Below are 12,085 nucleotides of genomic sequence, written 5' to 3' on the forward strand. Positions count from 1 at the left end.
GCACATCCACCTTAATAAAGTGACCTGAGGCTTAGGGTTAACTATCCATTAATTTAACTGAACAAACGGGTAATGAGGGCAGACTACACTGCCTGTTTAGTTCAGTTAAATGACTAATATGAATAAGTATCCACATTAATGGTGGCACAATGAGTTACATTTTTACAACAAAGGGCATGATCTTCCAATTGAATCACTGACTGTCATAAGAGTATAACTTCTTCCTAAGTTCACAAAAGATAGCAATTGCATAACTAGAGGGGACTGCCTCCCTAATCTGCCTATATATATTAAGAACCACCCTAAAGTTATGGTAAGCGGTATAAAAGGCAATCTGCATCAGAAGTAATTGGCGCTAATGCATGCCCAGGCGTGATGTATGTTCTGCAGCGGATATGCAGTGTTGGACTATTTTTTCACACAAATTACCCAGTTGTTTCCATAGAGATTGAGAGCAAAGAATGTTACACTCTTCATACTTTCCTGGTGAGATTAAATTAAATAGCTTCTACGCATTGAGGGTGAGTGAGAACAGTATGTGACATCTAATGTGGTTCAAGGTTTGTCGTATCTTCCCTTGTGCAATGATTTTCATCACAGGTTTCCTCTCCAAGAACAGACTACAATAAAGTGAAAACATTTGGCCTCAGACTTTCTGCAAGGCATGATTGAGTAGGTAGGCAGGGACGCTAACAACCCTGATGAAAGCGTCAGACCCGTATGGGCTTTTGAAGGAAGGCTGAAACATGTTGGCACTATCATTAGAGTGGAAGAGTCATTATTACAGATCAGACACCCTTTATGTTTTATTTTTAACCATATCTAGGGTACTCAATAATTAAAAGGTAAATTAATTGAGTGTACCCTAAGATACGTTTTATCTGTCTGGATTCATGCTACAATCCGGTTGTCATTTATTTAAGATCTCCCAGAAATGGTTGAGTCGGCCACAGTAAAATTCACCCACCGTGTGTGGATATTCATCTGTAATGAAGCATGTCACAATAAGTTGTGGGTGAGGCATCTATTCCACAATCTCTTTGCATCTTCTCACAGGGACCACCACATTACATACCCCACCTGGTCGTCTATGTGTGTTTAGAAACAAGAGCAGTCAATGCCACTCCTGCAGTCACTGGGGTCAAAGAAGTTAAACTCTGGCTGCACCATCTCCATCAATGCTATCTGGTGACGCTGTCTCGAGGCCTGTGTCTGATTCTGTCTCTTCTGCAGTGAATCCCTTAATATTAGCAGTAACTGTTACATCCATCACACCAAGAGACCAGACCCATGAAAAGGCATTGTACTTATGCCATTGGTGAAGAAACCATCATAGAGGCAGAAAATCAGAAGTATAACACCTTCCCTGTTCCTACCTTGATAATAGTAATATGCCTTACTATGACCCAATTTAATTGTAGTCAATGAATCCACCTTGCAAGGGCATAAGGCTACGTTGGTATTGTAATGATTCAAATTCATCATCATCACATAACTGCATGTTTTAGCAGCAAACACTCAATCCACTGAGCCATCATGTCTGTAATATCCATAAATCAATCATGTTCATACATGTTTTGTACAGGGTGCAATAAAAATGTCCGAGTTCTGGAAGATGAACGGTATTACATGGTACAGGTTGGATGGCATATCAAAGTGGACTAGATTGCTGTATTCAACTGTTAAACTGGCACTATTTGAGTAGACAGATTAAATAGGGAAATAATACTGCCAAAAATGTGGTACATTATGCTGCAAAATGTGTCTTTTTTCCACATAAATGAGTCAACGTTGCTGCTTAATTTGATCTCCATTGATGTATAAATTCAGAACCCTGCTAATAGTTTATTACTGTACTGCGTGCAAAACTGAACAAAGAAGTGGATTTGGACATAAGTGGCCAAGAGGTCCAGTAAAAGGTGGGAACGTACAAAGGACTGGCACAGATCGAGTCTGAGACCAGTTTGGGATGTATCTGGACTCGCTATAAGTGCACATGGACTGGATGCTAGATGGGAAGGCCACTCATTACAATGGCCACTGGGAGTACCAAACTTCAATGGCCCACATGTGGGGACAGGCTAATGTTAGCTTTATACATGTTGTTCCCATCAAGCACCCCCTGGGTATTTTTGGAATTTTGAGATGTTTGTTCGATCTTGAGTATAGTACAGATGCAGAAGCTCTTTGCACTGGCACATGACACATATGAAAACAAGTCTAACCTCGATAATTGACTGGCCTCAGTCAGGGATGGTTGTAAGTGAGCTCAGGCAAAGAATGTTACCAAACTTGCATTCCTGACGCTTCTCTCCCGGTCCTTTGCCACTCTTCAGTCATTTTGGCCAGTTTGGTTTTAAAGTTCTTGTGACATTTGAGGGGTCAAGTCACCAAGGCGTCTTCCATTTCTGCTTCTATGAACTGGGTCTTGCACCAGGGAAGGGTTCACTTACTCTCCTTTCTGTTGCCATTACTGCTCACTCCACTCCAGGTTAAAGCTACTGGGCTCCTTCAGAGCCCTAAGCCTTAAAGAAGGGCATTAACTGCAGAGTCCTGCCCTTGCTGATTATTTCTCAGGGCTGATGTACAGAGCCTTTGGCTGGAGGAGGCAAGTAAGTATCTTGCTTTGCACTGACAGAATGCCGGGGAAAGTAGATGTGTAATTTTTCTTACATTTTAATCATTTGCCAAGTCAGGATAGACTATATTTTTCTGGCTGTTCCAGCTTTTTTCCAGAGTCTTAGGCGGAGGATAGCTGATTGCATCTGGTCACTGGAAACATAAACTTGGCTGAGCGCAGGTACAGTTCTAGGCTGAAGTTCATTTGGCCTGGAGCTGATATTTGTTCCTGTAGCCCTGCTGCACACTGACAGTGTTTCAAGGCATACTCCTAGGAAAAATGGGAATTCACATTGTAATATCCAAAAGAGAATCTGAATGACCCGGAGGGCTACCACTAGTTTAGGTAGGTGCACGGTGGGCACCAATCACAAAAAACTGTTAAATGTGGACCCTTATAGTTACTTCTATGTGCAGGTGTAGACTTACTACTTTTTGGACTTCATATAAATTCTCAAACATACTTTGTTCCAAAAGAATGAAGGCCACTCATTAATTACTCGTTAGACAGGTTTAGTCACAAATAAACAAACACGAGTTTTGCAATATACATCGCTTTCTCAAGGCCTCCTATAGTTAACATGTTCCATCATAATTAAGTCGTCCTTTATTCAGTAAAGCTCCAGTTTCCTATATGGAAGTCCATAGTAGTTAGCACTTCATCAAAACCTCAATACCCCCGTGTAATGGTATCGTGCTCCAATCCATTGCCACATGACAAAACGGCTGATGTGTGGCGATGGATTGTTGTGTGGCTTTTCCTAAGGGCTCCTATTCACCCGCAACAGAGATGTCCATAGTAAGTAAATCTTCACAGAGGGAATGGACCGTCCTGTGCAAACACACACTCCTCTGTGAGGATTTTTTTTTTCTTCACACTGAGAAAGCCCTTATCCTGCATTCCCATCAAATATGGCAGTAAATCATTCCTATTTCCACCTTGGAAGGCAAAGTTTCCTAAGCCTCTCCTGTAGTAAATCTCCAACATTTCCAGGGTGGAAAGGGTAGAAGATGAGTTTGGGAATGTACAAACATGGATGTTTGGTGCATTCCCAAACTTCTGAGGACCTCCACTTCCAATCCCTTGAGAGTGACTGGATCTCTGAGCTCATGGCGAAGAAATTCACATTCATAATTGTATTTATGTCAGCCAGGGCAATGGTGTAAAAAAGTACCTGTGCAGAAGGGGGGGGCCTTCAGGAGGCACCAAATCTTTAAGGGATACTCATTCAGCCCCAGACAAGTGAATATCTGTGAGATATTGGAGACTCGGGCCCTCATGTCCCTCATACAGTCTGCAGGGAGGCCATCGTTTTGCGTTACACCACTGCACCAGGACCTCTTTGTGGATTCCTTGCATGCACAAAAAATGTAAATTGTATTGGAAACTTGCATTTAAAATTATATTCACCTTTGAAAATTGAGCCTATTGTGTCTTCACTAGCACAACTCTGTTTCTGGTTACTTATGGTCACAAGGAACACATATGTAACATGCTCCACATAGGACCTAGCACACAACATAACACAACATTTCTGTGGGACTGCACAGATTTTGCCAGTTACTGGCTCTTTCGTCCTTTCTCATCCAGGAAGGAAGGTAAACAACAGTGTACCTAGTGTAGTATCAAGTTGGGGGCGGTAGCCACCTCTTGGCTATAACTAAGGGTGCACTTTCAGAATACTGGTACAGCTAAACCCTATAGAAAGCTCAAAGCAGGCAAAAAAGTAATAAAAAGGCAAGGTGGTACAGGTTTTCTAAACTTAGCAGTGCATCTACATTGGTTATTTGTTAGAAATTGCGTCTCTAGTTGGCAGAGGTATGCACCCTGTCCAAGTAGGGACTACAATCCTAGGCAGGGTAAGTCACAACACAGTCCAAATTATTCTGTGCTCACCATCTGGTAGTTTGGCACAGAGTAGGCAGACTTAACTTAGACGGCAATGTGTAAAGTATTTGTGCAATAACTCATACAGTAACACAGAAAAAACAGATGTTTATCTGAAGAAAATAAAATAAAAACGAAAAAAATGCAATATGCACAAGTTGAGATATCACTTTCTAAAGGATTAAAATAGTCTCAATCCTTAAGAATCAGTGGTTGTATCCTTGTAACACACAGGACCTGGGAAGCATCAAAATTAACTATAAGTGTGGGCCGCAGAGGAGATGCATTAAAAAGTAAGGCACTGCATCAGATTTTCCAGTGTGGAAAAGACGATGTGTCATTTCTTTCCACGCTGCATTTGTTTCCAGGAGCGCAGGCTTAGTTCCTCTCTGCGATGCTGAGATAGTTTGTCACCCAGGAATGATGCATTGAAAATTCTTGATGCACTGGTAAGATGGAGCAGGCACTGCGCCGATCCTGTAGGTGATGTAGCAAATTTTCTGCTGCAAGGCAGGCGCTAAATCGATTTATGTAGATGCTCCATCTATTTTCCAACGCACATATATTTTCTTCACTGGGGTGAAGTCTTTGTGGCCCTAAGACTTCAGAACTGGAGGCAACCTCAATCTAATCCCTTGGAGAGCACTTGTGGGGAAGGTAAAGTCCCTCCAGCAGAGTCAGAGGCCAGGAGGCAGCAGTGTAATAAGCAGGGCAGCAGTCCTTCTCAGCAAAGCAGTCCTTTGGGTAGCTAAGCAGTCCCTTTGACAGAGTCCAAGTGTAGATCCAGAAGTATCTGATTTGGTGGGGTCAGAGATCCAATATATGTACCCAAAAGTGCCTTTGAAGTGTGGAAAGCTTCAAAGAGTGGTTTTGAAGTGAACAAGTTCCCCAGTCAGCCCAATCCTGTCTCCCAGGATCCCTGTTGGGGGGTTATCAGTTCTTTGTGTGAGGGCAGGCCACCGGCCTATGAAGTCCCTCCACCTTTTCTGCCCAGGGAGACCCATTCAGTATACCAATAAATGCAGATGTGATTGAGAGTCCTGTGTTTATGACTGTCTGGGTGGAATGCATAAGGGGAGCTGTCAACCAGCACAGACCAGATATGGATTAGAGACAGGCTGTAAGGCACAGATGGCAGTAAGTGAAGCAGAGAAATGCCCACTTCCTAAGAAGTGGCATTTCTAAAATAGTAATATTAAGTCCAACTTCACCAGTAAGTAGGATTTGCTATTACCATTCTGGCCATACTAATCATGACAGGGCTACTCCTTCCAGATCAGAATCTACCACTTAGAAGTATGTGAGGGCAGTTCTAATGCTAATCTATGAGAGGAGCAGGTCTCATGGTGGAAAACGAATTTGTGAGTTTTTCACTACCAGGTCATGTACAACATGCAAGTACATGTCCTGCCTTTTATTTACATAGCACCATGCCCAATGGGCTACCTAGGGTCTACCTTAGGGTTGAAGTATATGTAAAAAAGGGGGAGTTTAAGGCTTGGCAAGTAGGTTTAAATGCCAAGTCGAAGTGGCAGTGAAACTGCACACACATGCCTTGCAATGGCAGGCCTGAGACATGGTTAAGGGGTTATTTATGTATGTAGCACAATCAGTGCTGCAGGCCCACTAGTAGCATTTAATTTACAGCCCCTGGGCACATATAGTGCACTTTACTAGGGATTTAGAGGTAAATTAAATAGGTCCATTGGGTAGGAACCAATGTTACTATGTTTAGGAGAGAGAGCACATGCACTTTAGCACTGGTCAGCAATGATAAAGTACGCAGAGTCCTAAACCCAGAAAAAAACAATGTCAGAGAAATGGAGGGAGGCAGGCAAAAAGTTGGGGAATGACCACCCTAAAGCTGTTAGATCAAACAGTATATCTCCCAGACAGAGAGACAAAGGGGAACTAGGTGTTGGCAGGATGGGTTACTCTGAGTTAATAAGGAGGTGGAGCTGTCATATACCCTACTTGCACATCACAAAGACCCTGCTTGAGCATTCATACAAAGGGGTTTGGCACTAATCTGTTGTGACTCCAAACAATCTGGGGCCAGGACAGGGAGATAGGAAATTGGAAGTACCTCTGGGGGGTGGAAACCTCTAGAGGTGTCTTCAACGTGGGCACCAGGTATAAATATTGTCACTTCATCTGGACCTGTAGGAGACTCAGAAAAAGGACTGCTGTGCAGTGCATCTTCGACACAGGCCTTCACAGCCTTCCAGGAATAAATGTTGTGTGACCCATCTTCGGCGCAGGCTTTGGCATTGCAAGCCCCTCATGATGGCATCCTTGATGACGATGCAGGACTCCGCATCACAGGCGCACTGCTTCTTAGAAACCAGCCTGTGTGCAACGCATCTAGACATAGGACTTCACATTGCAAGCCTCTTGTAAACGGCATCCTCAACAACAAGGCAAGACTTTGCATCACAGCTTTGCAGCTCCGAGGAATCACCACTGTGCGAATCATCCTAGATGCAGGAATCTGCGTTGCTCCACAACTAGGATTTGATGCACTCTTGTTCAGAAGGCCTAGTGTGTCTCTGTAGCTGGCTGTTGGCCTAAGTGTTCTCCATTGCAGTTAGTCTGAACTTATTACGTTGTGCTGGTGCGATGCAAGCAGTTAACGACAGTTGGCACTTTGTGCTTTTCAGCACTATATTTACTCAAATTTTAAAATTTCATATCTCCGGTTCTTCTGATTGGATTATTATCACTTCCGTCTTAAATAATTTATCAATTTATACTCTGTTTTTCTAAGTTATTGTGAGGTTTTTCTTGTGTTGTGTTACTCTTTATTACTGTTTTGAGTTGCTGCATAAATAATTTACACACTTGTCTCTAATTAATGCCTGACCGCTTTTGAGCCAAGTTACCAAAGGGTTAAGGACAGGTTAATTTGGGGTTTGCTTTTGATTTCATCCTGACAACAATTGTGGTTGCTGCTTGAGTATGGTTTCAACCCCCTCAACCTGTAACCTGCTTTTCCACAGCGATAACTTGACCTCACATAGAAATTCTGCCAGTATGGCGCGATTTCACAGCGAGAAAATCAATTTTTGAGGGCGAGTCTGTAAGTACTGCAAGGTGGTTCTACCTGTAAGAGTTGGTGAAAACATACAAACTCCACATTTGTGGGCATTCAAACACTTTTGTAGGTCGTTTTCAGCCCTGAAAACAATCACAGATGTATAGTTGTCAAGCAATGGGATAAACGCATTTCAGTGGGGGAATAAGAAGCAAAAAGTCCCTCCCCCCAGACCACCTCCAGCCTCCCGACCCCTGTCCATTTCCCAGAACTGTTGTGCACTGCAGGAGGAGTTTCATCCTGAGGAGAATGTTTGCCCATTGGAGAAACTAAAAAAAAAAAAAACACACTTCAAATGGACGTAAGCATCACATTTCTAAATCTCAAATTGTACACCAGTACCTTTTCATGTGTGTTAAAGGATAGGCTTTTTAAGTGCTTATAGTTTCCCCACAGTACTCTTGGAATTTATGGCATAATTTTGAAGAGTCAGAAATGTACTCAAAATATAAGTAGAAGTCTTAGTGTATACATTTCTGTCTTTTGAAAGGGCAGTTTTGTGAATTGAGTGCAACATATAGACAAAACAGATGTCACCAAATGTAATTAAAAGGTTCACAGGGATGGTGGCCTGCTGGGGCCATCAGACTACCTTGTCAGTGAGAGCCTTTCAATAAAGTAAACTTTCTTTTTAAATGCAGCTCGTTTTCGTTAAAGGCAATGGGGCTGCATTGAAAAAGAAACGTTTGCTTCTTTTTCTTTTGATTAAAAGTTAGCAGTGTACTCTTCAACACACTTTTTTACATTTACGAAGTTAAAGAGGTTCCAAAAGGACCCCTTCCTTTTTGCAAATGCTTTAGCACCTCCTTTGAGGTGTGGGTAAAATATCAACGTTTGGCAACTGGATTTCAGTTACAAAACATTGATATATTAGCTGATGATTAGGTATATGAAAGGGACACCTACAACACACCCCTTCTAGATACAGAATCGGTATCCATTCACAATACCATTTTAGGAGATGGGAAAAGACTTCTAAAATAGGATTAGTGCATAAGAAAATGCATTTTAACAGTTGTAGATGCTGAATTAGAGTCTTTACACCCGTAAAATGCTTATTACACCTGGCCCTTAATTAGCTGAGCTTCTTCCCAGGAATCTTCAGTCTACAAACTGCAATACCAAATTCAGTAGGGCTGTGTCATTATTTCATCCTTCAAAGTTCATTCTGATTATTGTAAACACTTTGTAGTGTTTTCCCAAAATCACAGACATAATTTCCACTACTGCACTGTAATGTGAAAATTGCTTTAAAGAATTGAGTGAGACCATGGACGTCAATTCACCGAAATGCCAGGGTTGCAGAAGTGACAACACACGACCTTTCACCTCCACTCACAAACATAGTTATCCATACACGCAAATTCATACTCACATACACTCTCTCACATAAACACACTCTCACCCCCAAGCATGTGCATAACATACATTTAAAAACATTTTTTGCTTACCACAGCTGCCATGGAAGGGCATATTCCAACTAAATGTACTCCATTTTTATTACACTAGTAATTGTTTATTAGACTAATAGTGAATAATGTGTTATTATTCACTAATAGTGTAATAAAAAAATAGAAAACAAAGAGAGCAGAGCCCCAATTGACGACCATAAGGACGAGCTGCCACTGTGTTCCTCGCACTGAATTTGCCACCTCTGAGGCCAGGGGTCGCAAAGGGCAAGCCAGGGCGCCCCTGACGGCCCCTAAATTACCTCCATAGGGGAGGCACTGACAACTAGGTCAATGACGGTTGAAATAGCTGGTATAAAGTATTTAGCGCATTAAAATTAACAGTTTAAGTATAATAATGTTTGACGAATTTAATTAAGAAAACAACTTCAATTACTCAGCATATTCACTAAATTTCATTTACTGTGCACCAGCAGTACCTACGTGTGTGCATATGCTGATGTTTTATTAGGCGCCTCTTATTTTAAAACACTATCGAACCTGAGGGCTTTTTTAATCACATCGTGTTAACTTCTGAGCAATGATGGGTCAAAGCAGAATAAAAGGACCGAGATTATGGTTCATTTATTTATTTAGTTCAGTGTGAAGGGAAGGCACGAGGTTACTGTGTGCACGTGACTGGACACAGATGCGGCGAAATAACATCTACTCTGTTTTCCTTTGCCTCCTCGGTTCCAGAGGGAGCTGCGTCCGCAGCGGTCACAGGCCTGCCTCGCTGGAATGTGGGAGATCCCTGCTGTCCTGGACTCGACTTCAAAGCAAACTCAGGATTTAAGAAAACATAAGCAAACGGGAGAGGTCGACCGGGTCGTCATTTCTGCTCATCTCTTCAAAGTCATTTTTTTTGTGTCTGCGCCTTTTTACTGGTCATCATTGAGGATGTTAGATGGGCACTGAGCTGGTCTTACAAGGGCAGTAAAATGTCTGACATCATAATAAACGTTACCATCGTCAACTCCTTGTGCATCATTTTTTATCTCCTTTGTTTCAATGTTTAGCGCGTTAGCGCTAGTATTAATTTGGTGAAGTGGTTAGCCATCAATTCCTTCCAGCTTAATGAATGGCCTAGTAAATTGGATGAAATTTTTCCAGTCCCAGAGTTACTGATGCCTAAGGTAGGAATTTACAGTGTTATATACAGGATGAACCCTGAAGAACCACTAATAAATGAGTATTTGCCGGAGTAATCAGCAATTCCAGGTCCGATTTCTTGGTAATTGCTCATTTTCCCCAATCTTTCACAGTGAGATTTTGGCTGTTTTCAGCAGGCGTAAGTAAAGAGGTCCGTGGTGCACCACACATATCCTAATTCTGATGGGACCACTAATTGCTGTTACCGGCCCGATCGGAAATAAAAGGCCAATCATAATATGGGCCTTAGTGTAAGGACTTATCCAAGAAGTGTTTATGTCTTGCTTACAGTTCAAAAGGCCTATTGTGTACAATACCCACCAAAGCAAAATAATGCAATGAGGTAGGAGCACTGAGTGTAACACAACCTCTCTACTTTGCAGTGACCGCTGACACATACTTATAATATACTTTAGCGTTATGGAGCCAGGTTAATAAATACTTAAATATTAAGACACAACTTCAAGTAGTAATTTGAAACTCTACACATTCAGATGTCACAATGAACACAGTGATAAGTATACCAGGGATGATTAAAGAGCACCAGAAAGAACAGTCTAAATAACATGCAAAACAAACGATGCCACGCTGTGGACATGTGCAGCAGGAGCACTAAAGGCAAGCTCACATGTGCCCATCCATACCTGGACCACACCCTATGCCAGGAACCCTGACTCTCCCATCTCCCGAAGTTACTCTGCCACTGAGTCTAAACCCCGGACCTTGGACTTCGCAACAACAATTGCTGCCACATCTCACCTCGATCTACGCTGACCACAACTGCTTCAGAATAACTTCACTGCATCCTGCTCATTGCATGATCACCCTGCAGGCATGCCTTCGAGATCTGGGACACCATCATCTCCCTAACCCTTAACATCATCTTCACCAAAACCGGGCTCGACCCTGCATCTGAGCCCAACATTGACACAGCAACTCCCGACAGCCACAAGATAGCACACCAGGACTGCATCAACAAAGAGGTGACACCACCATCACCCATAAAGAAACCATTCACTGCACCACTGCCACAGACATCACTCTGTTTATTGAACACATACATTTTCAACCGCAAACTGATGTTAAAACTATCATCTGAGGCACCCTCTGTAGGAGGCTGGACTGGCTTGTAGTGAGTACCAAGGGGTACTTGCACCTTGCACCAGGCCCAGTTATCCCTTATTAGTGTATAGGGTGTCTAGCAGCTTAGGCTGATAGATAATGGTAGCTTAGCAGAGCAGCTTAGGCTGAACTAGGAGACGTGTGAAGCTACTACAGTAACACTTAGTGTCATATGCACAATATCATAAGAAAACACAATACACAGTTATACTAAAAATAAAGGTACTTTATTTTTATGACAATATGCCAAAGTATCTTAGAGTGTACCCTCAGTGAGAGGATAGGAAATATACACAAGATATCTATACACAATAGCAAAAATATGCAGTATAGTCTTAGAAAACAGTGCAAACAATGTATAGTTACAATAGGATGCAATGGGGAAACATAGGGATAGGGGCAACACAAACCATATACTCCAAAAGTGGAATGCGAACCACGAATGGACCCCAAACCTATGTGACCTTGTAGAGGGTCGCTGGGACTATTAGAAAATAGTGAGAGTTAGAAAAATAACCCTCCCCAAGACCCTGAAAAGTGAGTGCAAAGTGCACTAAAGTTCCCTGTAGGAGGCTGGACTGGCTTGTAGTGAGTACCAAGGGGTACTTGCACCTTGCACCAGGCCCAGTTATCCCTTATTAGTGTATAGGGTGTCTAGCAGCTTAGGCTGATAGATAATGGTAGCTTAGCAGAGCAGCTTAGGCTGAACTAGGAGACGTGTGAAGCTACTACAGTACCACTTAGTGTCATATGCACAATATC

The 12,085-nt window shown here is 42.4% G+C and overlaps 1 protein-coding gene and 1 long non-coding RNA gene across 3 annotated transcripts in view; one reads left to right on the top strand and one right to left on the bottom strand.

Annotated features, from left to right (window-relative positions):
- The window catches only part of LOC138300460 (uncharacterized), a 90,753-nt gene extending 80,823 nt beyond the window's left edge, over positions 1-9,930 (top strand). Inside the window, exon 4 of the long non-coding RNA XR_011204941.1 lies at positions 9,749-9,930. This is a non-coding gene — a long non-coding RNA (uncharacterized lncRNA). The remainder of the gene's footprint in view (positions 1-9,748) is intronic.
- SLC16A12 (solute carrier family 16 member 12) overlaps positions 1-12,085 on the bottom strand; it is a 511,884-nt gene that overhangs the window by 311,255 nt on the left and 188,544 nt on the right. The window lies entirely within an intron of this gene.

The sequence above is a fragment of the Pleurodeles waltl genome, chromosome 6 (assembly GCF_031143425.1).
Source record: "Pleurodeles waltl isolate 20211129_DDA chromosome 6, aPleWal1.hap1.20221129, whole genome shotgun sequence".
In the NCBI taxonomy this organism is placed as follows: Eukaryota; Metazoa; Chordata; class Amphibia; order Caudata; family Salamandridae; genus Pleurodeles; species Pleurodeles waltl.